This window comes from Thunnus albacares, chromosome 24 (genome assembly GCF_914725855.1).
Source record: "Thunnus albacares chromosome 24, fThuAlb1.1, whole genome shotgun sequence".
NCBI classification, from domain to species: domain Eukaryota; kingdom Metazoa; phylum Chordata; class Actinopteri; order Scombriformes; family Scombridae; genus Thunnus; species Thunnus albacares.
This window is the reverse complement of record NC_058129.1, coordinates 12,051,520-12,073,776: the sequence shown is the minus strand read 5'-3', so window position 1 is coordinate 12,073,776 and position 22,257 is coordinate 12,051,520. Positions and strand designations below refer to the sequence as shown.

Sequence of the window (22,257 nt, the reverse complement as noted above, 5' to 3'; positions counted from 1 at the left end):
GGGAGACTCAACGACTCTTGTTTGACCATTTCTCCGCCGGTACCTTTCCCACTGCCCTGCCTACAGAGTGCCCCTAGCCTCTAAAACCTTGCTGCATTGGCCGGGAATCGAACCCGGGCCTCCCGCGTGGCAGGCGAGAATTCTACCACTGAACCACCAATGCTCTCGTGCTTTGCTCCCTTTTTCCACTCGGACGTTGGAACACTTTTCCCTCTGTTCCTTCCCGCCACGGTTTCCTTCTAGTGCCGTATGACTTGGAAATGTCTCAAAACTCTGATGTTTCTCTCTGGGTACTAACTGCTAGAGTACTTTGGTGTGTGTCTGAGGTAGAAGTTGAGTTTCATGCACTCGTTTTGGTACTCTCTGTAAAATCTTCTATCTTCTGTCTCTTGCAAGAGAGCTTTACTGGCTGGTGAGTGTCTCGTGTATTTAAGCCTTTACGGATTGTTTTGTCTCATGACAAAAAACCAAAGAGAATTTCCTCAAAACAGAGTCAGCTCGCCTAAACTGACAAATGGATACTGTCAACTTAACAAGGACCTCCAGAGGCCTCGCAGTGAGAGTCTCTCACAAAGGTCAAACTCAGTGAGCACTTACCACAAACCATTCAACACCACAAGATCTCTGCTGGTACACCCTAAACACCTTCATATCCGACCGGACATGATTCCAGGCAAAGCCATAGATAGAACAAAACACTTGCCCCGTGTGAGGCTCGAACTCACGACCTTCAGATTATGAGACTGACGCGCTGCCTACTGCACCAACGAGGCCCACAGGACACACCACTCCAAATGGGTGGTTACTCGTGCACAAATGCTTCGGCCGCTGGGTTGTTCCACCACTTCCCTTTGTTTGCTTTACAATTGCTTATTCGACATCGTGCCCTTAGCTTCAAACCCAAGCATCTTCTGTCAGCTCTCTCATGGTAGTAACGGCTGGTCGACCTTGCCAATATTGGACTAACCAACGCCAACAGCAAACCAAAATTTCTGGGCTTTCAAGGTCATGCAATTGGGATTGTCTCTTATATACCACCGTCTTCTGAAATCTCTCCCGGAAGGTATGATACTAAGGCCCTCAATACATAAAGACCAAAACAAGGCTCCAACTTACCTCTGGCAAGCCTGAAGTTTGCAGGTGCAGTGTAAAGTATATCATTTACATACTCAGCTCTGCTTGGACATTTGGAGTACCAGTATACGTCACGAGAAGGACTTCCCCAACAGCTTTCCAACATCAGAACCGGGGACTTCTCACTCCCGCGACTTTTCTGACACTTTTCATGTTCACAACCGCGTGCAACATTGTGATACCTGACGGGAGACTCAACGACTCTTGTTTGACCATTTCTCCGCCGGTACCTTTCCCACTGCCCTGCCTACAGAGTGCCCCTAGCCTCTAAAACCTCGCTGCATTGGCCGGGAATCGAACCCGGGCCTCCCGCGTGGCAGGCGAGAATTCTACCACTGAACCACCAATGCTCTCGTGCTTTGCTCGCTTTTTCCACTCGGACGTTGGAACACTTTTCCCTCTGTTCCTTCCCGCCACGGTTTCCTTCTAGTGCCGTATGACTTGGAAATGTCTCAAAACTCTGATGTTTCTCTCTGGGTACTAACTGCTAGAGTACTTTGGTGTGTGTCTGAGGTAGAAGTTGAGTTTCATGCACTCGTTTTGGTGCTCTCTGTAAAATCTTCTATCTTCTGTCTCTTGCAAGAGAGCTTTACTGGCTGGTGAGTGTCTCGTGTATTTAAGCCTTTACGGATTGTTTTGTCTCATGACAAAAAACCAAAGAGAATTTCCTCAAAACAGAGTCAGCTCGCCTAAACTGACAAATGGATACTGTCAACTTAACAAGGACCTCCAGAGGCCTCGCAGTGAGAGTCTCTCACAAAGGTCAAACTCAGTGAGCACTTACCACAAACCATTCAACACCACAAGATCTCTGCTGGTACACCCTAAACACCTTCATATCCGACCGGACATGATTCCAGGCAAAGCCATAGATAGAACAAAACACTTGCCCCGTGTGAGGCTCGAACTCACGACCTTCAGATTATGAGACTGACGCGCTGCCTACTGCGCCAACGAGGCCCACAGGACACACCACTCCAAATGGGTGGTTACTCGTGCACAAATGCTTCGGCCGCTGGGTTGTTCCACCACTTCCCTTTGTTTGCTTTACAATTGCTTATTCGACATCGTGCCCTTAGCTTCAAACCCAAGCATCTTCTGTCAGCTCTCTCATGGTAGTAACGGCTGGTCGACCTTGCCAATATTGGACTAACCAACGCCAGCAGCAAACCAAAATTTCTGGGCTTTCAAGGTCATGCAATTGGGATTGTCTCTTATATACCACCGTCTTCTGAAATCTCTCCCGGAAGGTATGATACTAAGGCCCTCAATACATAAAGACCAAAACAAGGCTCCAACTTACCTCTGGCAAGCCTGAAGTTTGCAGGTGCAGTGTAAAGTATATCATTTACATACTCAGCTCTGCTTGGACATTTGGAGTACCAGTATACGTCACGAGAAGGACTTCCCCAACAGCTTTCCAACATCAGAACCGGGGACTTCTCACTCCCGCGACTTTTCTGACACTTTTCATGTTCACAACCGCGTGCAACATTGTGATACCTGACGGGAGACTCAACGACTCTTGTTTGACCATTTCTCCGCCGGTACCTTTCCCACTGCTCTGCCTACAGAGTGCCCCTAGCCTCTAAAACCTCGCTGCATTGGCCGGGAATCGAACCCGGGCCTCCCGCGTGGCAGGCGAGAATTCTACCACTGAACCACCAATGCTCTCGTGCTTTGCTCGCTTTTTCCACTCGGACGTTGGAACACTTTTCCCTCTGTTCCTTCCCGCCACGGTTTCCTTCTAGTGCCGTATGACTTGGAAATGTCTCAAAACTCTGATGTTTCTCTCTGGGTACTAACTGCTAGAGTACTTTGGTGTGTGTCTGAGGTAGAAGTTGAGTTTCATGCACTCGTTTTGGTGCTCTCTGTAAAATCTTCTATCTTCTGTCTCTTGCAAGAGAGCTTTACTGGCTGGTGAGTGTCTCGTGTATTTAAGCCTTTACGGATTGTTTTGTCTCATGACAAAAAACCAAAGAGAATTTCCTCAAAACAGAGTCAGCTCGCCTAAACTGACAAATGGATACTGTCAACTTAACAAGGACCTCCAGAGGCCTCGCAGTGAGAGTCTCTCACAAAGGTCAAACTCAGTGAGCACTTACCACAAACCATTCAACACCACAAGATCTCTGCTGGTACACCCTAAACACCTTCATATCCGACCGGACATAATTCCAGGCAAAGCCATAGATAGAACAAAACACTTGCCCCGTGTGAGGCTCGAACTCACGACCTTCAGATTATGAGACTGACGCGCTGCCTACTGCGCCAACGAGGCCCACAGGACACACCACTCCAAATGGGTGGTTACTCGTGCACAAATGCTTCGGCCGCTGGGTTGTTCCACCACTTCCCTTTGTTTGCTTTACAATTGCTTATTCGACATCGTGCCCTTAGCTTCAAACCCAAGCATCTTCTGTCAGCTCTCTCATGGTAGTAACGGCTGGTCGACCTTGCCAATATTGGACTAACCAACGCCAGCAGCAAACCAAAATTTCTGGGCTTTCAAGGTCATGCAATTGGGATTGTCTCTTATATACCACCGTCTTCTGAAATCTCTCCCGGAAGGTATGATACTAAGGCCCTCAATACATAAAGACCAAAACAAGGCTCCAACTTACCTCTGGCAAGCCTGAAGTTTGCAGGTGCAGTGTAAAGTATATCATTTACATACTCAGCTCTGCTTGGACATTTGGAGTACCAGTATACGTCACGAGAAGGACTTCCCCAACAGCTTTCCAACATCAGAACCGGGGACTTCTCACTCCCGCGACTTTTCTGACACTTTTCATGTTCACAACCGCGTGCAACATTGTGATACCTGACGGGAGACTCAACGACTCTTGTTTGACCATTTCTCCGCCGGTACCTTTCCCACTGCCCTGCCTACAGAGTGCCCCTAGCCTCTAAAACCTCGCTGCATTGGCCGGGAATCGAACCCGGGCCTCCCGCGTGGCAGGCGAGAATTCTACCACTGAACCACCAATGCTCTCGTGCTTTGCTCGCTTTTTCCACTCGGACGTTGGAACACTTTTCCCTCTGTTCCTTCCCGCCACGGTTTCCTTCTAGTGCCGTATGACTTGGAAATGTCTCAAAACTCTGATGTTTCTCTCTGGGTACTAACTGCTAGAGTACTTTGGTGTGTGTCTGAGGTAGAAGTTGAGTTTCATGCACTCGTTTTGGTGCTCTCTGTAAAATCTTCTATCTTCTGTCTCTTGCAAGAGAGCTTTACTGGCTGGTGAGTGTCTCGTGTATTTAAGCCTTTACGGATTGTTTTGTCTCATGACAAAAAACCAAAGAGAATTTCCTCAAAACAGAGTCAGCTCGCCTAAACTGACAAATGGATACTGTCAACTTAACAAGGACCTCCAGAGGCCTCGCAGTGAGAGTCTCTCACAAAGGTCAAACTCAGTGAGCACTTACCACAAACCATTCAACACCACAAGATCTCTGCTGGTACACCCTAAACACCTTCATATCCGACCGGACATGATTCCAGGCAAAGCCATAGATAGAACAAAACACTTGCCCCGTGTGAGGCTCGAACTCACGACCTTCAGATTATGAGACTGACGCGCTGCCTACTGCGCCAACGAGGCCCACAGGACACACCACTCCAAATGGGTGGTTACTCTTGCACAAATGCTTCGGCCGCTGGGTTGTTCCACCACTTCCCTTTGTTTGCTTTACAATTGCTTATTCGACATCGTGCCCTTAGCTTCAAACCCAAGCATCTTCTGTCAGCTCTCTCATGGTAGTAACGGCTGGTCGACCTTGCCAATATTGGACTAACCAACGCCAGCAGCAAACCAAAATTTCTGGGCTTTCAAGGTCATGCAATTGGGATTGTCTCTTATATACCACCGTCTTCTGAAATCTCTCCCGGAAGGTATGATACTAAGGCCCTCAATACATAAAGACCAAAACAAGGCTCCAACTTACCTCTGGCAAGCCTGAAGTTTGCAGGTGCAGTGTAAAGTATATCATTTACATACTCAGCTCTGCTTGGACATTTGGAGTACCAGTATACGTCACGAGAAGGACTTCCCCAACAGCTTTCCAACATCAGAACCGGGGACTTCTCACTCCCGCGACTTTTCTGACACTTTTCATGTTCACAACCGCGTGCAACATTGTGATACCTGACGGGAGACTCAACGACTCTTGTTTGACCATTTCTCCGCCGGTACCTTTCCCACTGCCCTGCCTACAGAGTGCCCCTAGCATCTAAAACCTCGCTGCATTGGCCGGGAATCGAACCCGGGCCTCCCGCGTGGCAGGCGAGAATTCTACCACTGAACCACCAATGCTCTCGTGCTTTGCTCGCTTTTTCCACTCGGACGTTGGAACACTTTTCCCTCTGTTCCTTCCCGCCACGGTTTCCTTCTAGTGCCGTATGACTTGGAAATGTCTCAAAACTCTGATGTTTCTCTCTGGGTACTAACTGCTAGAGTACTTTGGTGTGTGTCTGAGGTAGAAGTTGAGTTTCATGCACTCGTTTTGGTGCTCTCTGTAAAATCTTCTATCTTCTGTCTCTTGCAAGAGAGCTTTACTGGCTGGTGAGTGTCTCGTGTATTTAAGCCTTTACGGATTGTTTTGTCTCATGACAAAAAACCAAAGAGAATTTCCTCAAAACAGAGTCAGCTCGCCTAAACTGACAAATGGATACTGTCAACTTAACAAGGACCTCCAGAGGCCTCGCAGTGAGAGTCTCTCACAAAGGTCAAACTCAGTGAGCACTTACCACAAACCATTCAACACCACAAGATCTCTGCTGGTACACCCTAAACACCTTCATATCCGACCGGACATGATTCCAGGCAAAGCCATAGATAGAACAAAACACTTGCCCCGTGTGAGGCTCGAACTCACGACCTTCAGATTATGAGACTGACGCGCTGCCTACTGCGCCAACGAGGCCCACAGGACACACCACTCCAAATGGGTGGTTACTCTTGCACAAATGCTTCGGCCGCTGGGTTGTTCCACCACTTCCCTTTGTTTGCTTTACAATTGCTTATTCGACATCGTGCCCTTAGCTTCAAACCCAAGCATCTTCTGTCAGCTCTCTCATGGTAGTAACGGCTGGTCGACCTTGCCAATATTGGACTAACCAACGCCAGCAGCAAACCAAAATTTCTGGGCTTTCAAGGTCATGCAATTGGGATTGTCTCTTATATACCACCGTCTTCTGAAATCTCTCCCGGAAGGTATGATACTAAGGCCCTCAATACATAAAGACCAAAACAAGGCTCCAACTTACCTCTGGCAAGCCTGAAGTTTGCAGGTGCAGTGTAAAGTATATCATTTACATACTCAGCTCTGCTTGGACATTTGGAGTACCAGTATACGTCACGAGAAGGACTTCCCCAACAGCTTTCCAACATCAGAACCGGGGACTTCTCACTCCCGCGACTTTTCTGACACTTTTCATGTTCACAACCGCGTGCAACATTGTGATACCTGACGGGAGACTCAACGACTCTTGTTTGACCATTTCTCCGCCGGTACCTTTCCCACTGCCCTGCCTACAGAGTGCCCCTAGCATCTAAAACCTCGCTGCATTGGCCGGGAATCGAACCCGGGCCTCCCGCGTGGCAGGCGAGAATTCTACCACTGAACCACCAATGCTCTCGTGCTTTGCTCGCTTTTTCCACTCGGACGTTGGAACACTTTTCCCTCTGTTCCTTCCCGCCACGGTTTCCTTCTAGTGCCGTATGACTTGGAAATGTCTCAAAACTCTGATGTTTCTCTCTGGGTACTAACTGCTAGAGTACTTTGGTGTGTGTCTGAGGTAGAAGTTGAGTTTCATGCACTCGTTTTGGTGCTCTCTGTAAAATCTTCTATCTTCTGTCTCTTGCAAGAGAGCTTTACTGGCTGGTGAGTGTCTCGTGTATTTAAGCCTTTACGGATTGTTTTGTCTCATGACAAAAAACCAAAGAGAATTTCCTCAAAACAGAGTCAGCTCGCCTAAACTGACAAATGGATACTGTCAACTTAACAAGGACCTCCAGAGGCCTCGCAGTGAGAGTCTCTCACAAAGGTCAAACTCAGTGAGCACTTACCACAAACCATTCAACACCACAAGATCTCTGCTGGTACACCCTAAACACCTTCATATCCGACCGGACATGATTCCAGGCAAAGCCATAGATAGAACAAAACACTTGCCCCGTGTGAGGCTCGAACTCACGACCTTCAGATTATGAGACTGACGCGCTGCCTACTGCGCCAACGAGGCCCACAGGACACACCACTCCAAATGGGTGGTTACTCTTGCACAAATGCTTCGGCCGCTGGGTTGTTCCACCACTTCCCTTTGTTTGCTTTACAATTGCTTATTCGACATCGTGCCCTTAGCTTCAAACCCAAGCATCTTCTGTCAGCTCTCTCATGGTAGTAACGGCTGGTCGACCTTGCCAATATTGGACTAACCAACGCCAGCAGCAAACCAAAATTTCTGGGCTTTCAAGGTCATGCAATTGGGATTGTCTCTTATATACCACCGTCTTCTGAAATCTCTCCCGGAAGGTATGATACTAAGGCCCTCAATACATAAAGACCAAAACAAGGCTCCAACTTACCTCTGGCAAGCCTGAAGTTTGCAGGTGCAGTGTAAAGTATATCATTTACATACTCAGCTCTGCTTGGACATTTGGAGTACCAGTATACGTCACGAGAAGGACTTCCCCAACAGCTTTCCAACATCAGAACCGGGGACTTCTCACTCCCGCGACTTTTCTGACACTTTTCATGTTCACAACCGCGTGCAACATTGTGATACCTGACGGGAGACTCAACGACTCTTGTTTGACCATTTCTCCGCCGGTACCTTTCCCACTGCCCTGCCTACAGAGTGCCCCTAGCATCTAAAACCTCGCTGCATTGGCCGGGAATCGAACCCGGGCCTCCCGCGTGGCAGGCGAGAATTCTACCACTGAACCACCAATGCTCTCGTGCTTTGCTCGCTTTTTCCACTCGGACGTTGGAACACTTTTCCCTCTGTTCCTTCCCGCCACGGTTTCCTTCTAGTGCCGTATGACTTGGAAATGTCTCAAAACTCTGATGTTTCTCTCTGGGTACTAACTGCTAGAGTACTTTGGTGTGTGTCTGAGGTAGAAGTTGAGTTTCATGCACTCGTTTTGGTGCTCTCTGTAAAATCTTCTATCTTCTGTCTCTTGCAAGAGAGCTTTACTGGCTGGTGAGTGTCTCGTGTATTTAAGCCTTTACGGATTGTTTTGTCTCATGACAAAAAACCAAAGAGAATTTCCTCAAAACAGAGTCAGCTCGCCTAAACTGACAAATGGATACTGTCAACTTAACAAGGACCTCCAGAGGCCTCGCAGTGAGAGTCTCTCACAAAGGTCAAACTCAGTGAGCACTTACCACAAACCATTCAACACCACAAGATCTCTGCTGGTACACCCTAAACACCTTCATATCCGACCGGACATGATTCCAGGCAAAGCCATAGATAGAACAAAACACTTGCCCCGTGTGAGGCTCGAACTCACGACCTTCAGATTATGAGACTGACGCGCTGCCTACTGCACCAACGAGGCCCACAGGACACACCACTCCAAATGGGTGGTTACTCGTGCACAAATGCTTCGGCCGCTGGGTTGTTCCACCACTTCCCTTTGTTTGCTTTACAATTGCTTATTCGACATCGTGCCCTTAGCTTCAAACCCAAGCATCTTCTGTCAGCTCTCTCATGGTAGTAACGGCTGGTCGACCTTGCCAATATTGGACTAACCAACGCCAGCAGCAAACCAAAATTTCTGGGCTTTCAAGGTCATGCAATTGGGATTGTCTCTTATATACCACCGTCTTCTGAAATCTCTCCCGGAAGGTATGATACTAAGGCCCTCAATACATAAAGACCAAAACAAGGCTCCAACTTACCTCTGGCAAGCCTGAAGTTTGCAGGTGCAGTGTAAAGTATATCATTTACATACTCAGCTCTGCTTGGACATTTGGAGTACCAGTATACGTCACGAGAAGGACTTCCCCAACAGCTTTCCAACATCAGAACCGGGGACTTCTCACTCCCGCGACTTTTCTGACACTTTTCATGTTCACAACCGCGTGCAACATTGTGATACCTGACGGGAGACTCAACGACTCTTGTTTGACCATTTCTCCGCCGGTACCTTTCCCACTGCCCTGCCTACAGAGTGCCCCTAGCCTCTAAAACCTCGCTGCATTGGCCGGGAATCGAACCCGGGCCTCCCGCGTGGCAGGCGAGAATTCTACCACTGAACCACCAATGCTCTCGTGCTTTGCTCGCTTTTTCCACTCGGACGTTGGAACACTTTTCCCTCTGTTCCTTCCCGCCACGGTTTCCTTCTAGTGCCGTATGACTTGGAAATGTCTCAAAACTCTGATGTTTCTCTCTGGGTACTAACTGCTAGAGTACTTTGGTGTGTGTCTGAGGTAGAAGTTGAGTTTCATGCACTCGTTTTGGTGCTCTCTGTAAAATCTTCTATCTTCTGTCTCTTGCAAGAGAGCTTTACTGGCTGGTGAGTGTCTCGTGTATTTAAGCCTTTACGGATTGTTTTGTCTCATGACAAAAAACCAAAGAGAATTTCCTCAAAACAGAGTCAGCTCGCCTAAACTGACAAATGGATACTGTCAACTTAACAAGGACCTCCAGAGGCCTCGCAGTGAGAGTCTCTCACAAAGGTCAAACTCAGTGAGCACTTACCACAAACCATTCAACACCACAAGATCTCTGCTGGTACACCCTAAACACCTTCATATCCGACCGGACATGATTCCAGGCAAAGCCATAGATAGAACAAAACACTTGCCCCGTGTGAGGCTCGAACTCACGACCTTCAGATTATGAGACTGACGCGCTGCCTACTGCGCCAACGAGGCCCACAGGACACACCACTCCAAATGGGTGGTTACTCGTGCACAAATGCTTCGGCCGCTGGGTTGTTCCACCACTTCCCTTTGTTTGCTTTACAATTGCTTATTCGACATCGTGCCCTTAGCTTCAAACCCAAGCATCTTCTGTCAGCTCTCTCATGGTAGTAACGGCTGGTCGACCTTGCCAATATTGGACTAACCAACGCCAGCAGCAAACCAAAATTTCTGGGCTTTCAAGGTCATGCAATTGGGATTGTCTCTTATATACCACCGTCTTCTGAAATCTCTCCCGGAAGGTATGATACTAAGGCCCTCAATACATAAAGACCAAAACAAGGCTCCAACTTACCTCTGGCAAGCCTGAAGTTTGCAGGTGCAGTGTAAAGTATATCATTTACATACTCAGCTCTGCTTGGACATTTGGAGTACCAGTATACGTCACGAGAAGGACTTCCCCAACAGCTTTCCAACATCAGAACCGGGGACTTCTCACTCCCGCGACTTTTCTGACACTTTTCATGTTCACAACCGCGTGCAACATTGTGATACCTGACGGGAGACTCAACGACTCTTGTTTGACCATTTCTCCGCCGGTACCTTTCCCACTGCCCTGCCTACAGAGTGCCCCTAGCCTCTAAAACCTCGCTGCATTGGCCGGGAATCGAACCCGGGCCTCCCGCGTGGCAGGCGAGAATTCTACCACTGAACCACCAATGCTCTCGTGCTTTGCTCGCTTTTTCCACTCGGACGTTGGAACACTTTTCCCTCTGTTCCTTCCCGCCACGGTTTCCTTCTAGTGCCGTATGACTTGGAAATGTCTCAAAACTCTGATGTTTCTCTCTGGGTACTAACTGCTAGAGTACTTTGGTGTGTGTCTGAGGTAGAAGTTGAGTTTCATGCACTCGTTTTGGTGCTCTCTGTAAAATCTTCTATCTTCTGTCTCTTGCAAGAGAGCTTTACTGGCTGGTGAGTGTCTCGTGTATTTAAGCCTTTACGGATTGTTTTGTCTCATGACAAAAAACCAAAGAGAATTTCCTCAAAACAGAGTCAGCTCGCCTAAACTGACAAATGGATACTGTCAACTTAACAAGGACCTCCAGAGGCCTCGCAGTGAGAGTCTCTCACAAAGGTCAAACTCAGTGAGCACTTACCACAAACCATTCAACACCACAAGATCTCTGCTGGTACACCCTAAACACCTTCATATCCGACCGGACATGATTCCAGGCAAAGCCATAGATAGAACAAAACACTTGCCCCGTGTGAGGCTCGAACTCACGACCTTCAGATTATGAGACTGACGCGCTGCCTACTGCGCCAACGAGGCCCACAGGACACACCACTCCAAATGGGTGGTTACTCGTGCACAAATGCTTCGGCCGCTGGGTTGTTCCACCACTTCCCTTTGTTTGCTTTACAATTGCTTATTCGACATCGTGCCCTTAGCTTCAAACCCAAGCATCTTCTGTCAGCTCTCTCATGGTAGTAACGGCTGGTCGACCTTGCCAATATTGGACTAACCAACGCCAGCAGCAAACCAAAATTTCTGGGCTTTCAAGGTCATGCAATTGGGATTGTCTCTTATATACCACCGTCTTCTGAAATCTCTCCCGGAAGGTATGATACTAAGGCCCTCAATACATAAAGACCAAAACAAGGCTCCAACTTACCTCTGGCAAGCCTGAAGTTTGCAGGTGCAGTGTAAAGTATATCATTTACATACTCAGCTCTGCTTGGACATTTGGAGTACCAGTATACGTCACGAGAAGGACTTCCCCAACAGCTTTCCAACATCAGAACCGGGGACTTCTCACTCCCGCGACTTTTCTGACACTTTTCATGTTCACAACCGCGTGCAACATTGTGATACCTGACGGGAGACTCAACGACTCTTGTTTGACCATTTCTCCGCCGGTACCTTTCCCACTGCCCTGCCTACAGAGTGCCCCTAGCCTCTAAAACCTCGCTGCATTGGCCGGGAATCGAACCCGGGCCTCCCGCGTGGCAGGCGAGAATTCTACCACTGAACCACCAATGCTCTCGTGCTTTGCTCGCTTTTTCCACTCGGACGTTGGAACACTTTTCCCTCTGTTCCTTCCCGCCACGGTTTCCTTCTAGTGCCGTATGACTTGGAAATGTCTCAAAACTCTGATGTTTCTCTCTGGGTACTAACTGCTAGAGTACTTTGGTGTGTGTCTGAGGTAGAAGTTGAGTTTCATGCACTCGTTTTGGTGCTCTCTGTAAAATCTTCTATCTTCTGTCTCTTGCAAGAGAGCTTTACTGGCTGGTGAGTGTCTCGTGTATTTAAGCCTTTACGGATTGTTTTGTCTCATGACAAAAAACCAAAGAGAATTTCCTCAAAACAGAGTCAGCTCGCCTAAACTGACAAATGGATACTGTCAACTTAACAAGGACCTCCAGAGGCCTCGCAGTGAGAGTCTCTCACAAAGGTCAAACTCAGTGAGCACTTACCACAAACCATTCAACACCACAAGATCTCTGCTGGTACACCCTAAACACCTTCATATCCGACCGGACATGATTCCAGGCAAAGCCATAGATAGAACAAAACACTTGCCCCGTGTGAGGCTCGAACTCACGACCTTCAGATTATGAGACTGACGCGCTGCCTACTGCACCAACGAGGCCCACAGGACACACCACTCCAAATGGGTGGTTACTCGTGCACAAATGCTTCGGCCGCTGGGTTGTTCCACCACTTCCCTTTGTTTGCTTTACAATTGCTTATTCGACATCGTGCCCTTAGCTTCAAACCCAAGCATCTTCTGTCAGCTCTCTCATGGTAGTAACGGCTGGTCGACCTTGCCAATATTGGACTAACCAACGCCAACAGCAAACCAAAATTTCTGGGCTTTCAAGGTCATGCAATTGGGATTGTCTCTTATATACCACCGTCTTCTGAAATCTCTCCCGGAAGGTATGATACTAAGGCCCTCAATACATAAAGACCAAAACAAGGCTCCAACTTACCTCTGGCAAGCCTGAAGTTTGCAGGTGCAGTGTAAAGTATATCATTTACATACTCAGCTCTGCTTGGACATTTGGAGTACCAGTATACGTCACGAGAAGGACTTCCCCAACAGCTTTCCAACATCAGAACCGGGGACTTCTCACTCCCGCGACTTTTCTGACACTTTTCATGTTCACAACCGCGTGCAACATTGTGATACCTGACGGGAGACTCAACGACTCTTGTTTGACCATTTCTCCGCCGGTACCTTTCCCACTGCCCTGCCTACAGAGTGCCCCTAGCCTCTAAAACCTCGCTGCATTGGCCGGGAATCGAACCCGGGCCTCCCGCGTGGCAGGCGAGAATTCTACCACTGAACCACCAATGCTCTCGTGCTTTGCTCGCTTTTTCCACTCGGACGTTGGAACACTTTTCCCTCTGTTCCTTCCCGCCACGGTTTCCTTCTAGTGCCGTATGACTTGGAAATGTCTCAAAACTCTGATGTTTCTCTCTGGGTACTAACTGCTAGAGTACTTTGGTGTGTGTCTGAGGTAGAAGTTGAGTTTCATGCACTCGTTTTGGTGCTCTCTGTAAAATCTTCTATCTTCTGTCTCTTGCAAGAGAGCTTTACTGGCTGGTGAGTGTCTCGTGTATTTAAGCCTTTACGGATTGTTTTGTCTCATGACAAAAAACCAAAGAGAATTTCCTCAAAACAGAGTCAGCTCGCCTAAACTGACAAATGGATACTGTCAACTTAACAAGGACCTCCAGAGGCCTCGCAGTGAGAGTCTCTCACAAAGGTCAAACTCAGTGAGCACTTACCACAAACCATTCAACACCACAAGATCTCTGCTGGTACACCCTAAACACCTTCATATCCGACCGGACATGATTCCAGGCAAAGCCATAGATAGAACAAAACACTTGCCCCGTGTGAGGCTCGAACTCACGACCTTCAGATTATGAGACTGACGCGCTGCCTACTGCGCCAACGAGGCCCACAGGACACACTACTCCAAATGGGTGGTTACTCGTGCACAAATGCTTCGGCCGCTGGGTTGTTCCACCACTTCCCTTTGTTTGCTTTACAATTGCTTATTCGACATCGTGCCCTTAGCTTCAAACCCAAGCATCTTCTGTCAGCTCTCTCATGGTAGTAACGGCTGGTCGACCTTGCCAATATTGGACTAACCAACGCCAGCAGCAAACCAAAATTTCTGGGCTTTCAAGGTCATGCAATTGGGATTGTCTCTTATATACCACCGTCTTCTGAAATCTCTCCCGGAAGGTATGATACTAAGGCCCTCAATACATAAAGACCAAAACAAGGCTCCAACTTACCTCTGGCAAGCCTGAAGTTTGCAGGTGCAGTGTAAAGTATATCATTTACATACTCAGCTCTGCTTGGACATTTGGAGTACCAGTATACGTCACGAGAAGGACTTCCCCAACAGCTTTCCAACATCAGAACCGGGGACTTCTCACTCCCGCGACTTTTCTGACACTTTTCATGTTCACAACCGCGTGCAACATTGTGATACCTGACGGGAGACTCAACGACTCTTGTTTGACCATTTCTCCGCCGGTACCTTTCCCACTGCCCTGCCTACAGAGTGCCCCTAGCCTCTAAAACCTCGCTGCATTGGCCGGGAATCGAACCCGGGCCTCCCGCGTGGCAGGCGAGAATTCTACCACTGAACCACCAATGCTCTCGTGCTTTGCTCGCTTTTTCCACTCGGACGTTGGAACACTTTTCCCTCTGTTCCTTCCCGCCACGGTTTCCTTCTAGTGCCGTATGACTTGGAAATGTCTCAAAACTCTGATGTTGCTCTCTGGGTACTAACTGCTAGAGTACTTTGGTGTGTGTCTGAGGTAGAAGTTGAGTTTCATGCACTCGTTTTGGTGCTCTCTGTAAAATCTTCTATCTTCTGTCTCTTGCAAGAGAGCTTTACTGGCTGGTGAGTGTCTCGTGTATTTAAGCCTTTACGGATTGTTTTGTCTCATGACAAAAAACCAAAGAGAATTTCCTCAAAACAGAGTCAGCTCGCCTAAACTGACAAATGGATACTGTCAACTTAACAAGGACCTCCAGAGGCCTCGCAGTGAGAGTCTCTCACAAAGGTCAAACTCAGTGAGCACTTACCACAAACCATTCAACACCACAAGATCTCTGCTGGTACACCCTAAACACCTTCATATCCGACCGGACATGATTCCAGGCAAAGCCATAGATAGAACAAAACACTTGCCCCGTGTGAGGCTCGAACTCACGACCTTCAGATTATGAGACTGACGCGCTGCCTACTGCGCCAACGAGGCCCACAGGACACACCACTCCAAATGGGTGGTTACTCGTGCACAAATGCTTCGGCCGCTGGGTTGTTCCACCACTTCCCTTTGTTTGCTTTACAATTGCTTATTCGACATCGTGCCCTTAGCTTCAAACCCAAGCATCTTCTGTCAGCTCTCTCATGGTAGTAACGGCTGGTCGACCTTGCCAATATTGGACTAACCAACGCCAGCAGCAAACCAAAATTTCTGGGCTTTCAAGGTCATGCAATTGGGATTGTCTCTTATATACCACCGTCTTCTGAAATCTCTCCCGGAAGGTATGATACTAAGGCCCTCAATACATAAAGACCAAAACAAGGCTCCAACTTACCTCTGGCAAGCCTGAAGTTTGCAGGTGCAGTGTAAAGTATATCATTTACATACTCAGCTCTGCTTGGACATTTGGAGTACCAGTATACGTCACGAGAAGGACTTCCCCAACAGCTTTCCAACATCAGAACCGGGGACTTCTCACTCCCGCGACTTTTCTGACACTTTTCATGTTCACAACCGCGTGCAACATTGTGATACCTGACGGGAGACTCAACGACTCTTGTTTGACCATTTCTCCGCCGGTACCTTTCCCACTGCCCTGCCTACAGAGTGCCCCTAGCCTCTAAAACCTCGCTGCATTGGCCGGGAATCGAACCCGGGCCTCCCGCGTGGCAGGCGAGAATTCTACCACTGAACCACCAATGCTCTCGTGCTTTGCTCGCTTTTTCCACTCGGACGTTGGAACACTTTTCCCTCTGTTCCTTCCCGCCACGGTTTCCTTCTAGTGCCGTATGACTTGGAAATGTCTCAAAACTCTGATGTTTCTCTCTGGGTACTAACTGCTAGAGTACTTTGGTGTGTGTCTGAGGTAGAAGTTGAGTTTCATGCACTCGTTTTGGTGCTCTCTGTAAAATCTTCTATCTTCTGTCTCTTGCAAGAGAGCTTTACTGGCTGGTGAGTGTCTCGTGTATTTAAGCCTTTACGGATTGTTTTGTCTCATGACAAAAAACCAAAGAGAATTTCCTCAAAACAGAGTCAGCTCGCCTAAACTGACAAATGGATACTGTCAACTTAACAAGGACCTCCAGAGGCCTCGCAGTGAGAGTCTCTCACAAAGGTCAAACTCAGTGAGCACTTACCACAAACCATTCAACACCACAAGATCTCTGCTGGTACACCCTAAACACCTTCATATCCGACCGGACATGATTCCAGGCAAAGCCATAGATAGAACAAAACACTTGCCCCGTGTGAGGCTCGAACTCACGACCTTCAGATTATGAGACTGACGCGCTGCCTACTGCGCCAACGAGGCCCACAGGACACACCACTCCAAATGGGTGGTTACTCGTGCACAAATGCTTCGGCCGCTGGGTTGTTCCACCACTTCCCTTTGTTTGCTTTACAATTGCTTATTCGACATCGTGCCCTTAGCTTCAAACCCAAGCATCTTCTGTCAGCTCTCTCATGGTAGTAACGGCTGGTCGACCTTGCCAATATTGGACTAACCAACGCCAGCAGCAAACCAAAATTTCTGGGCTTTCAAGGTCATGCAATTGGGATTGTCTCTTATATACCACCGTCTTCTGAAATCTCTCCCGGAAGGTATGATACTAAGGCCCTCAATACATAAAGACCAAAACAAGGCTCCAACTTACCTCTGGCAAGCCTGAAGTTTGCAGGTGCAGTGTAAAGTATATCATTTACATACTCAGCTCTGCTTGGACATTTGGAGTACCAGTATACGTCACGAGAAGGACTTCCCCAACAGCTTTCCAACATCAGAACCGGGGACTTCTCACTCCCGCGACTTTTCTGACACTTTTCATGTTCACAACCGCGTGCAACATTGTGATACCTGACGGGAGACTCAACGACTCTTGTTTGACCATTTCTCCGCCGGTACCTTTCCCACTGCCCTGCCTACAGAGTGCCCCTAGCCTCTAAAACCTCGCTGCATTGGCCGGGAATCGAACCCGGGCCTCCCGCGTGGCAGGCGAGAATTCTACCACTGAACCACCAATGCTCTCGTGCTTTGCTCGCTTTTTCCACTCGGACGTTGGAACACTTTTCCCTCTGTTCCTTCCCGCCACGGTTTCCTTCTAGTGCCGTATGACTTGGAAATGTCTCAAAACTCTGATGTTTCTCTCTGGGTACTAACTGCTAGAGTACTTTGGTGTGTGTCTGAGGTAGAAGTTGAGTTTCATGCACTCGTTTTGGTGCTCTCTGTAAAATCTTCTATCTTCTGTCTCTTGCAAGAGAGCTTTACTGGCTGGTGAGTGTCTCGTGTATTTAAGCCTTTACGGATTGTTTTGTCTCATGACAAAAAACCAAAGAGAATTTCCTCAAAACAGAGTCAGCTCGCCTAAACTGACAAATGGATACTGTCAACTTAACAAGGACCTCCAGAGGCCTCGCAGTGAGAGTCTCTCACAAAGGTCAAACTCAGTGAGCACTTACCACAAACCATTCAACACCACAAGATCTCTGCTGGTACACCCTAAACACCTTCATATCCGACCGGACATGATTCCAGGCAAAGCCATAGATAGAACAAAACACTTGCCCCGTGTGAGGCTCGAACTCACGACCTTCAGATTATGAGACTGACGCGCTGCCTACTGCGCCAACGAGGCCCACAGGACACACTACTCCAAATGGGTGGTTACTCGTGCACAAATGCTTCGGCCGCTGGGTTGTTCCACCACTTCCCTTTGTTTGCTTTACAATTGCTTATTCGACATCGTGCCCTTAGCTTCAAACCCAAGCATCTTCTGTCAGCTCTCTCATGGTAGTAACGGCTGGTCGACCTTGCCAATATTGGACTAACCAACGCCAGCAGCAAACCAAAATTTCTGGGCTTTCAAGGTCATGCAATTGGGATTGTCTCTTATATACCACCGTCTTCTGAAATCTCTCCCGGAAGGTATGATACTAAGGCCCTCAATACATAAAGACCAAAACAAGGCTCCAACTTACCTCTGGCAAGCCTGAAGTTTGCAGGTGCAGTGTAAAGTATATCATTTACATACTCAGCTCTGCTTGGACATTTGGAGTACCAGTATACGTCACGAGAAGGACTTCCCCAACAGCTTTCCAACATCAGAACCGGGGACTTCTCACTCCCGCGACTTTTCTGACACTTTTCATGTTCACAACCGCGTGCAACATTGTGATACCTGACGGGAGACTCAACGACTCTTGTTTGACCATTTCTCCGCCGGTACCTTTCCCACTGCCCTGCCTACAGAGTGCCCCTAGCCTCTAAAACCTCGCTGCATTGGCCGGGAATCGAACCCGGGCCTCCCGCGTGGCAGGCGAGAATTCTACCACTGAACCACCAATGCTCTCGTGCTTTGCTCGCTTTTTCCACTCGGACGTTGGAACACTTTTCCCTCTGTTCCTTCCCGCCACGGTTTCCTTCTAGTGCCGTATGACTTGGAAATGTCTCAAAACTCTGATGTTGCTCTCTGGGTACTAACTGCTAGAGTACTTTGGTGTGTGTCTGAGGTAGAAGTTGAGTTTCATGCACTCGTTTTGGTGCTCTCTGTAAAATCTTCTATCTTCTGTCTCTTGCAAGAGAGCTTTACTGGCTGGTGAGTGTCTCGTGTATTTAAGCCTTTACGGATTGTTTTGTCTCATGACAAAAAACCAAAGAGAATTTCCTCAAAACAGAGTCAGCTCGCCTAAACTGACAAATGGATACTGTCAACTTAACAAGGACCTCCAGAGGCCTCGCAGTGAGAGTCTCTCACAAAGGTCAAACTCAGTGAGCACTTACCACAAACCATTCAACACCACAAGATCTCTGCTGGTACACCCTAAACACCTTCATATCCGACCGGACATGATTCCAGGCAAAGCCATAGATAGAACAAAACACTTGCCCCGTGTGAGGCTCGAACTCACGACCTTCAGATTATGAGACTGACGCGCTGCCTACTGCGCCAACGAGGCCCACAGGACACACCACTCCAAATGGGTGGTTACTCGTGCACAAATGCTTCGGCCGCTGGGTTGTTCCACCACTTCCCTTTGTTTGCTTTACAATTGCTTATTCGACATCGTGCCCTTAGCTTCAAACCCAAGCATCTTCTGTCAGCTCTCTCATGGTAGTAACGGCTGGTCGACCTTGCCAATATTGGACTAACCAACGCCAGCAGCAAACCAAAATTTCTGGGCTTTCAAGGTCATGCAATTGGGATTGTCTCTTATATACCACCGTCTTCTGAAATCTCTCCCGGAAGGTATGATACTAAGGCCCTCAATACATAAAGACCAAAACAAGGCTCCAACTTACCTCTGGCAAGCCTGAAGTTTGCAGGTGCAGTGTAAAGTATATCATTTACATACTCAGCTCTGCTTGGACATTTGGAGTACCAGTATACGTCACGAGAAGGACTTCCCCAACAGCTTTCCAACATCAGAACCGGGGACTTCTCACTCCCGCGACTTTTCTGACACTTTTCATGTTCACAACCGCGTGCAACATTGTGATACCTGACGGGAGACTCAACGACTCTTGTTTGACCATTTCTCCGCCGGTACCTTTCCCACTGCCCTGCCTACAGAGTGCCCCTAGCCTCTAAAACCTCGCTGCATTGGCCGGGAATCGAACCCGGGCCTCCCGCGTGGCAGGCGAGAATTCTACCACTGAACCACCAATGCTCTCGTGCTTTGCTCGCTTTTTCCACTCGGACGTTGGAACACTTTTCCCTCTGTTCCTTCCCGCCACGGTTTCCTTCTAGTGCCGTATGACTTGGAAATGTCTCAAAACTCTGATGTTTCTCTCTGGGTACTAACTGCTAGAGTACTTTGGTGTGTGTCTGAGGTAGAAGTTGAGTTTCATGCACTCGTTTTGGTGCTCTCTGTAAAATCTTCTATCTTCTGTCTCTTGCAAGAGAGCTTTACTGGCTGGTGAGTGTCTCGTGTATTTAAGCCTTTACGGATTGTTTTGTCTCATGACAAAAAACCAAAGAGAATTTCCTCAAAACAGAGTCAGCTCGCCTAAACTGACAAATGGATACTGTCAACTTAACAAGGACCTCCAGAGGCCTCGCAGTGAGAGTCTCTCACAAAGGTCAAACTCAGTGAGCACTTACCACAAACCATTCAACACCACAAGATCTCTGCTGGTACACCCTAAACACCTTCATATCCGACCGGACATGATTCCAGGCAAAGCCATAGATAGAACAAAACACTTGCCCCGTGTGAGGCTCGAACTCACGACCTTCAGATTATGAGACTGACGCGCTGCCTACTGCGCCAACGAGGCCCACAGCACACACCACTCCAAATGGGTGGTTACTCGTGCACAAATGCTTCGGCCGCTGGGTTGTTCCACCACTTCCCTTTGTTTGCTTTACAATTGCTTATTCGACATCGTGCCCTTAGCTTCAAACCCAAGCATCTTCTGTCAGCTCTCTCATGGTAGTAACGGCTGGTCGACCTTGCCAATATTGGACTAACCAACGCCAGCAGCAAACCAAAATTTCTGGGCTTTCAAGGTCATGCAATTGGGATTGTCTCTTATATACCACCGTCTTCTGAAATCTCTCCCGGAAGGTATGATACTAAGGCCCTCAATACATAAAGACCAAAACAAGGCTCCAACTTACCTCTGGCAAGCCTGAAGTTTGCAGGTGCAGTGTAAAGTATATCATTTACATACTCAGCTCTGCTTGGACATTTGGAGTACCAGTATACGTCACGAGAAGGACTTCCCCAACAGCTTTCCAACATCAGAACCGGGGACTTCTCACTCCCGCGACTTTTCTGACACTTTTCATGTTCACAACCGCGTGCAACATTGTGATACCTGACGGGAGACTCAACGACTCTTGTTTGACCATTTCTCCGCCGGTACCTTTCCCACTGCCCTGCCTACAGAGTGCCCCTAGCCTCTAAAACCTCGCTGCATTGGCCGGGAATCGAACCCGGGCCTCCCGCGTGGCAGGCGAGAATTCTACCACTGAACCACCAATGCTCTCGTGCTTTGCTCGCTTTTTCCACTCGGACGTTGGAACACTTTTCCCTCTGTTCCTTCCCGCCACGGTTTCCTTCTAGTGCCGTATGACTTGGAAATGTCTCAAAACTCTGATGTTTCTCTCTGGGTACTAACTGCTAGAGTACTTTGGTGTGTGTCTGAGGTAGAAGTTGAGTTTCATGCACTCGTTTTGGTGCTCTCTGTAAAATCTTCTATCTTCTGTCTCTTGCAAGAGAGCTTTACTGGCTGGTGAGTGTCTCGTGTATTTAAGCCTTTACGGATTGTTTTGTCTCATGACAAAAAACCAAAGAGAATTTCCTCAAAACAGAGTCAGCTCGCCTAAACTGACAAATGGATACTGTCAACTTAACAAGGACCTCCAGAGGCCTCGCAGTGAGAGTCTCTCACAAAGGTCAAACTCAGTGAGCACTTACCACAAACCATTCAACACCACAAGATCTCTGCTGGTACACCCTAAACACCTTCATATCCGACCGGACATGATTCCAGGCAAAGCCATAGATAGAACAAAACACTTGCCCCGTGTGAGGCTCGAACTCACGACCTTCAGATTATGAGACTGACGCGCTGCCTACTGCGCCAACGAGGCCCACAGGACACACCACTCCAAATGGGTGGTTACTCGTGCACAAATGCTTCGGCCGCTGGGTTGTTCCACCACTTCCCTTTGTTTGCTTTACAATTGCTTATTCGACATCGTGCCCTTAGCTTCAAACCCAAGCATCTTCTGTCAGCTCTCTCATGGTAGTAACGGCTGGTCGACCTTGCCAATATTGGACTAACCAACGCCAGCAGCAAACCAAAATTTCTGGGCTTTCAAGGTCATGCAATTGGGATTGTCTCTTATATACCACCGTCTTCTGAAATCTCTCCCGGAAGGTATGATACTAAGGCCCTCAATACATAAAGACCAAAACAAGGCTCCAACTTACCTCTG

The 22,257-nt window shown here is 48.2% G+C and overlaps 34 non-coding genes across 34 annotated transcripts; all 34 read right to left on the bottom strand.

The window, feature by feature from the left end:
• Positions 1-92: 92 nt before the first annotated feature.
• trnag-gcc lies at positions 93-163 on the bottom strand. The gene has a single exon. It is a non-coding gene; the product is annotated as a tRNA-Gly (tRNA).
• Positions 164-700: 537 nt separating this feature from the next.
• On the bottom strand, positions 701-773 carry trnam-cau. Its single transcript has one exon. It is a non-coding gene; the product is annotated as a tRNA-Met (tRNA).
• Positions 774-1,413: 640 nt separating this feature from the next.
• On the bottom strand, positions 1,414-1,484 carry trnag-gcc. Its single transcript has one exon. It is a non-coding gene; the product is annotated as a tRNA-Gly (tRNA).
• A 537-nt stretch (positions 1,485-2,021) lies between these two features.
• On the bottom strand, positions 2,022-2,094 carry trnam-cau. The gene has a single exon. It is a non-coding gene; the product is annotated as a tRNA-Met (tRNA).
• Positions 2,095-2,734: 640 nt separating this feature from the next.
• On the bottom strand, positions 2,735-2,805 carry trnag-gcc. The gene has a single exon. It is a non-coding gene; the product is annotated as a tRNA-Gly (tRNA).
• Positions 2,806-3,342: 537 nt separating this feature from the next.
• Positions 3,343-3,415, bottom strand: trnam-cau. The gene has a single exon. It is a non-coding gene; the product is annotated as a tRNA-Met (tRNA).
• Positions 3,416-4,055: 640 nt separating this feature from the next.
• Positions 4,056-4,126, bottom strand: trnag-gcc. The gene has a single exon. It is a non-coding gene; the product is annotated as a tRNA-Gly (tRNA).
• Positions 4,127-4,663: 537 nt separating this feature from the next.
• On the bottom strand, positions 4,664-4,736 carry trnam-cau. The gene has a single exon. It is a non-coding gene; the product is annotated as a tRNA-Met (tRNA).
• Positions 4,737-5,376: 640 nt separating this feature from the next.
• Positions 5,377-5,447, bottom strand: trnag-gcc. The gene has a single exon. It is a non-coding gene; the product is annotated as a tRNA-Gly (tRNA).
• A 537-nt stretch (positions 5,448-5,984) lies between these two features.
• On the bottom strand, positions 5,985-6,057 carry trnam-cau. The gene has a single exon. It is a non-coding gene; the product is annotated as a tRNA-Met (tRNA).
• A 640-nt stretch (positions 6,058-6,697) lies between these two features.
• Positions 6,698-6,768, bottom strand: trnag-gcc. Its single transcript has one exon. It is a non-coding gene; the product is annotated as a tRNA-Gly (tRNA).
• Positions 6,769-7,305: 537 nt separating this feature from the next.
• On the bottom strand, positions 7,306-7,378 carry trnam-cau. Its single transcript has one exon. It is a non-coding gene; the product is annotated as a tRNA-Met (tRNA).
• A 640-nt stretch (positions 7,379-8,018) lies between these two features.
• On the bottom strand, positions 8,019-8,089 carry trnag-gcc. Its single transcript has one exon. It is a non-coding gene; the product is annotated as a tRNA-Gly (tRNA).
• Positions 8,090-8,626: 537 nt separating this feature from the next.
• On the bottom strand, positions 8,627-8,699 carry trnam-cau. Its single transcript has one exon. It is a non-coding gene; the product is annotated as a tRNA-Met (tRNA).
• Positions 8,700-9,339: 640 nt separating this feature from the next.
• trnag-gcc lies at positions 9,340-9,410 on the bottom strand. Its single transcript has one exon. It is a non-coding gene; the product is annotated as a tRNA-Gly (tRNA).
• Positions 9,411-9,947: 537 nt separating this feature from the next.
• Positions 9,948-10,020, bottom strand: trnam-cau. The gene has a single exon. It is a non-coding gene; the product is annotated as a tRNA-Met (tRNA).
• Positions 10,021-10,660: 640 nt separating this feature from the next.
• trnag-gcc lies at positions 10,661-10,731 on the bottom strand. The gene has a single exon. It is a non-coding gene; the product is annotated as a tRNA-Gly (tRNA).
• A 537-nt stretch (positions 10,732-11,268) lies between these two features.
• Positions 11,269-11,341, bottom strand: trnam-cau. Its single transcript has one exon. It is a non-coding gene; the product is annotated as a tRNA-Met (tRNA).
• Positions 11,342-11,981: 640 nt separating this feature from the next.
• On the bottom strand, positions 11,982-12,052 carry trnag-gcc. The gene has a single exon. It is a non-coding gene; the product is annotated as a tRNA-Gly (tRNA).
• A 537-nt stretch (positions 12,053-12,589) lies between these two features.
• trnam-cau lies at positions 12,590-12,662 on the bottom strand. Its single transcript has one exon. It is a non-coding gene; the product is annotated as a tRNA-Met (tRNA).
• A 640-nt stretch (positions 12,663-13,302) lies between these two features.
• trnag-gcc lies at positions 13,303-13,373 on the bottom strand. The gene has a single exon. It is a non-coding gene; the product is annotated as a tRNA-Gly (tRNA).
• A 537-nt stretch (positions 13,374-13,910) lies between these two features.
• Positions 13,911-13,983, bottom strand: trnam-cau. Its single transcript has one exon. It is a non-coding gene; the product is annotated as a tRNA-Met (tRNA).
• Positions 13,984-14,623: 640 nt separating this feature from the next.
• trnag-gcc lies at positions 14,624-14,694 on the bottom strand. Its single transcript has one exon. It is a non-coding gene; the product is annotated as a tRNA-Gly (tRNA).
• Positions 14,695-15,231: 537 nt separating this feature from the next.
• Positions 15,232-15,304, bottom strand: trnam-cau. The gene has a single exon. It is a non-coding gene; the product is annotated as a tRNA-Met (tRNA).
• A 640-nt stretch (positions 15,305-15,944) lies between these two features.
• Positions 15,945-16,015, bottom strand: trnag-gcc. Its single transcript has one exon. It is a non-coding gene; the product is annotated as a tRNA-Gly (tRNA).
• Positions 16,016-16,552: 537 nt separating this feature from the next.
• trnam-cau lies at positions 16,553-16,625 on the bottom strand. Its single transcript has one exon. It is a non-coding gene; the product is annotated as a tRNA-Met (tRNA).
• A 640-nt stretch (positions 16,626-17,265) lies between these two features.
• On the bottom strand, positions 17,266-17,336 carry trnag-gcc. The gene has a single exon. It is a non-coding gene; the product is annotated as a tRNA-Gly (tRNA).
• Positions 17,337-17,873: 537 nt separating this feature from the next.
• trnam-cau lies at positions 17,874-17,946 on the bottom strand. The gene has a single exon. It is a non-coding gene; the product is annotated as a tRNA-Met (tRNA).
• A 640-nt stretch (positions 17,947-18,586) lies between these two features.
• On the bottom strand, positions 18,587-18,657 carry trnag-gcc. The gene has a single exon. It is a non-coding gene; the product is annotated as a tRNA-Gly (tRNA).
• A 537-nt stretch (positions 18,658-19,194) lies between these two features.
• On the bottom strand, positions 19,195-19,267 carry trnam-cau. The gene has a single exon. It is a non-coding gene; the product is annotated as a tRNA-Met (tRNA).
• Positions 19,268-19,907: 640 nt separating this feature from the next.
• trnag-gcc lies at positions 19,908-19,978 on the bottom strand. Its single transcript has one exon. It is a non-coding gene; the product is annotated as a tRNA-Gly (tRNA).
• A 537-nt stretch (positions 19,979-20,515) lies between these two features.
• trnam-cau lies at positions 20,516-20,588 on the bottom strand. The gene has a single exon. It is a non-coding gene; the product is annotated as a tRNA-Met (tRNA).
• A 640-nt stretch (positions 20,589-21,228) lies between these two features.
• On the bottom strand, positions 21,229-21,299 carry trnag-gcc. Its single transcript has one exon. It is a non-coding gene; the product is annotated as a tRNA-Gly (tRNA).
• A 537-nt stretch (positions 21,300-21,836) lies between these two features.
• Positions 21,837-21,909, bottom strand: trnam-cau. Its single transcript has one exon. It is a non-coding gene; the product is annotated as a tRNA-Met (tRNA).
• Between the last annotated feature and the right edge of the window lie 348 nt (positions 21,910-22,257).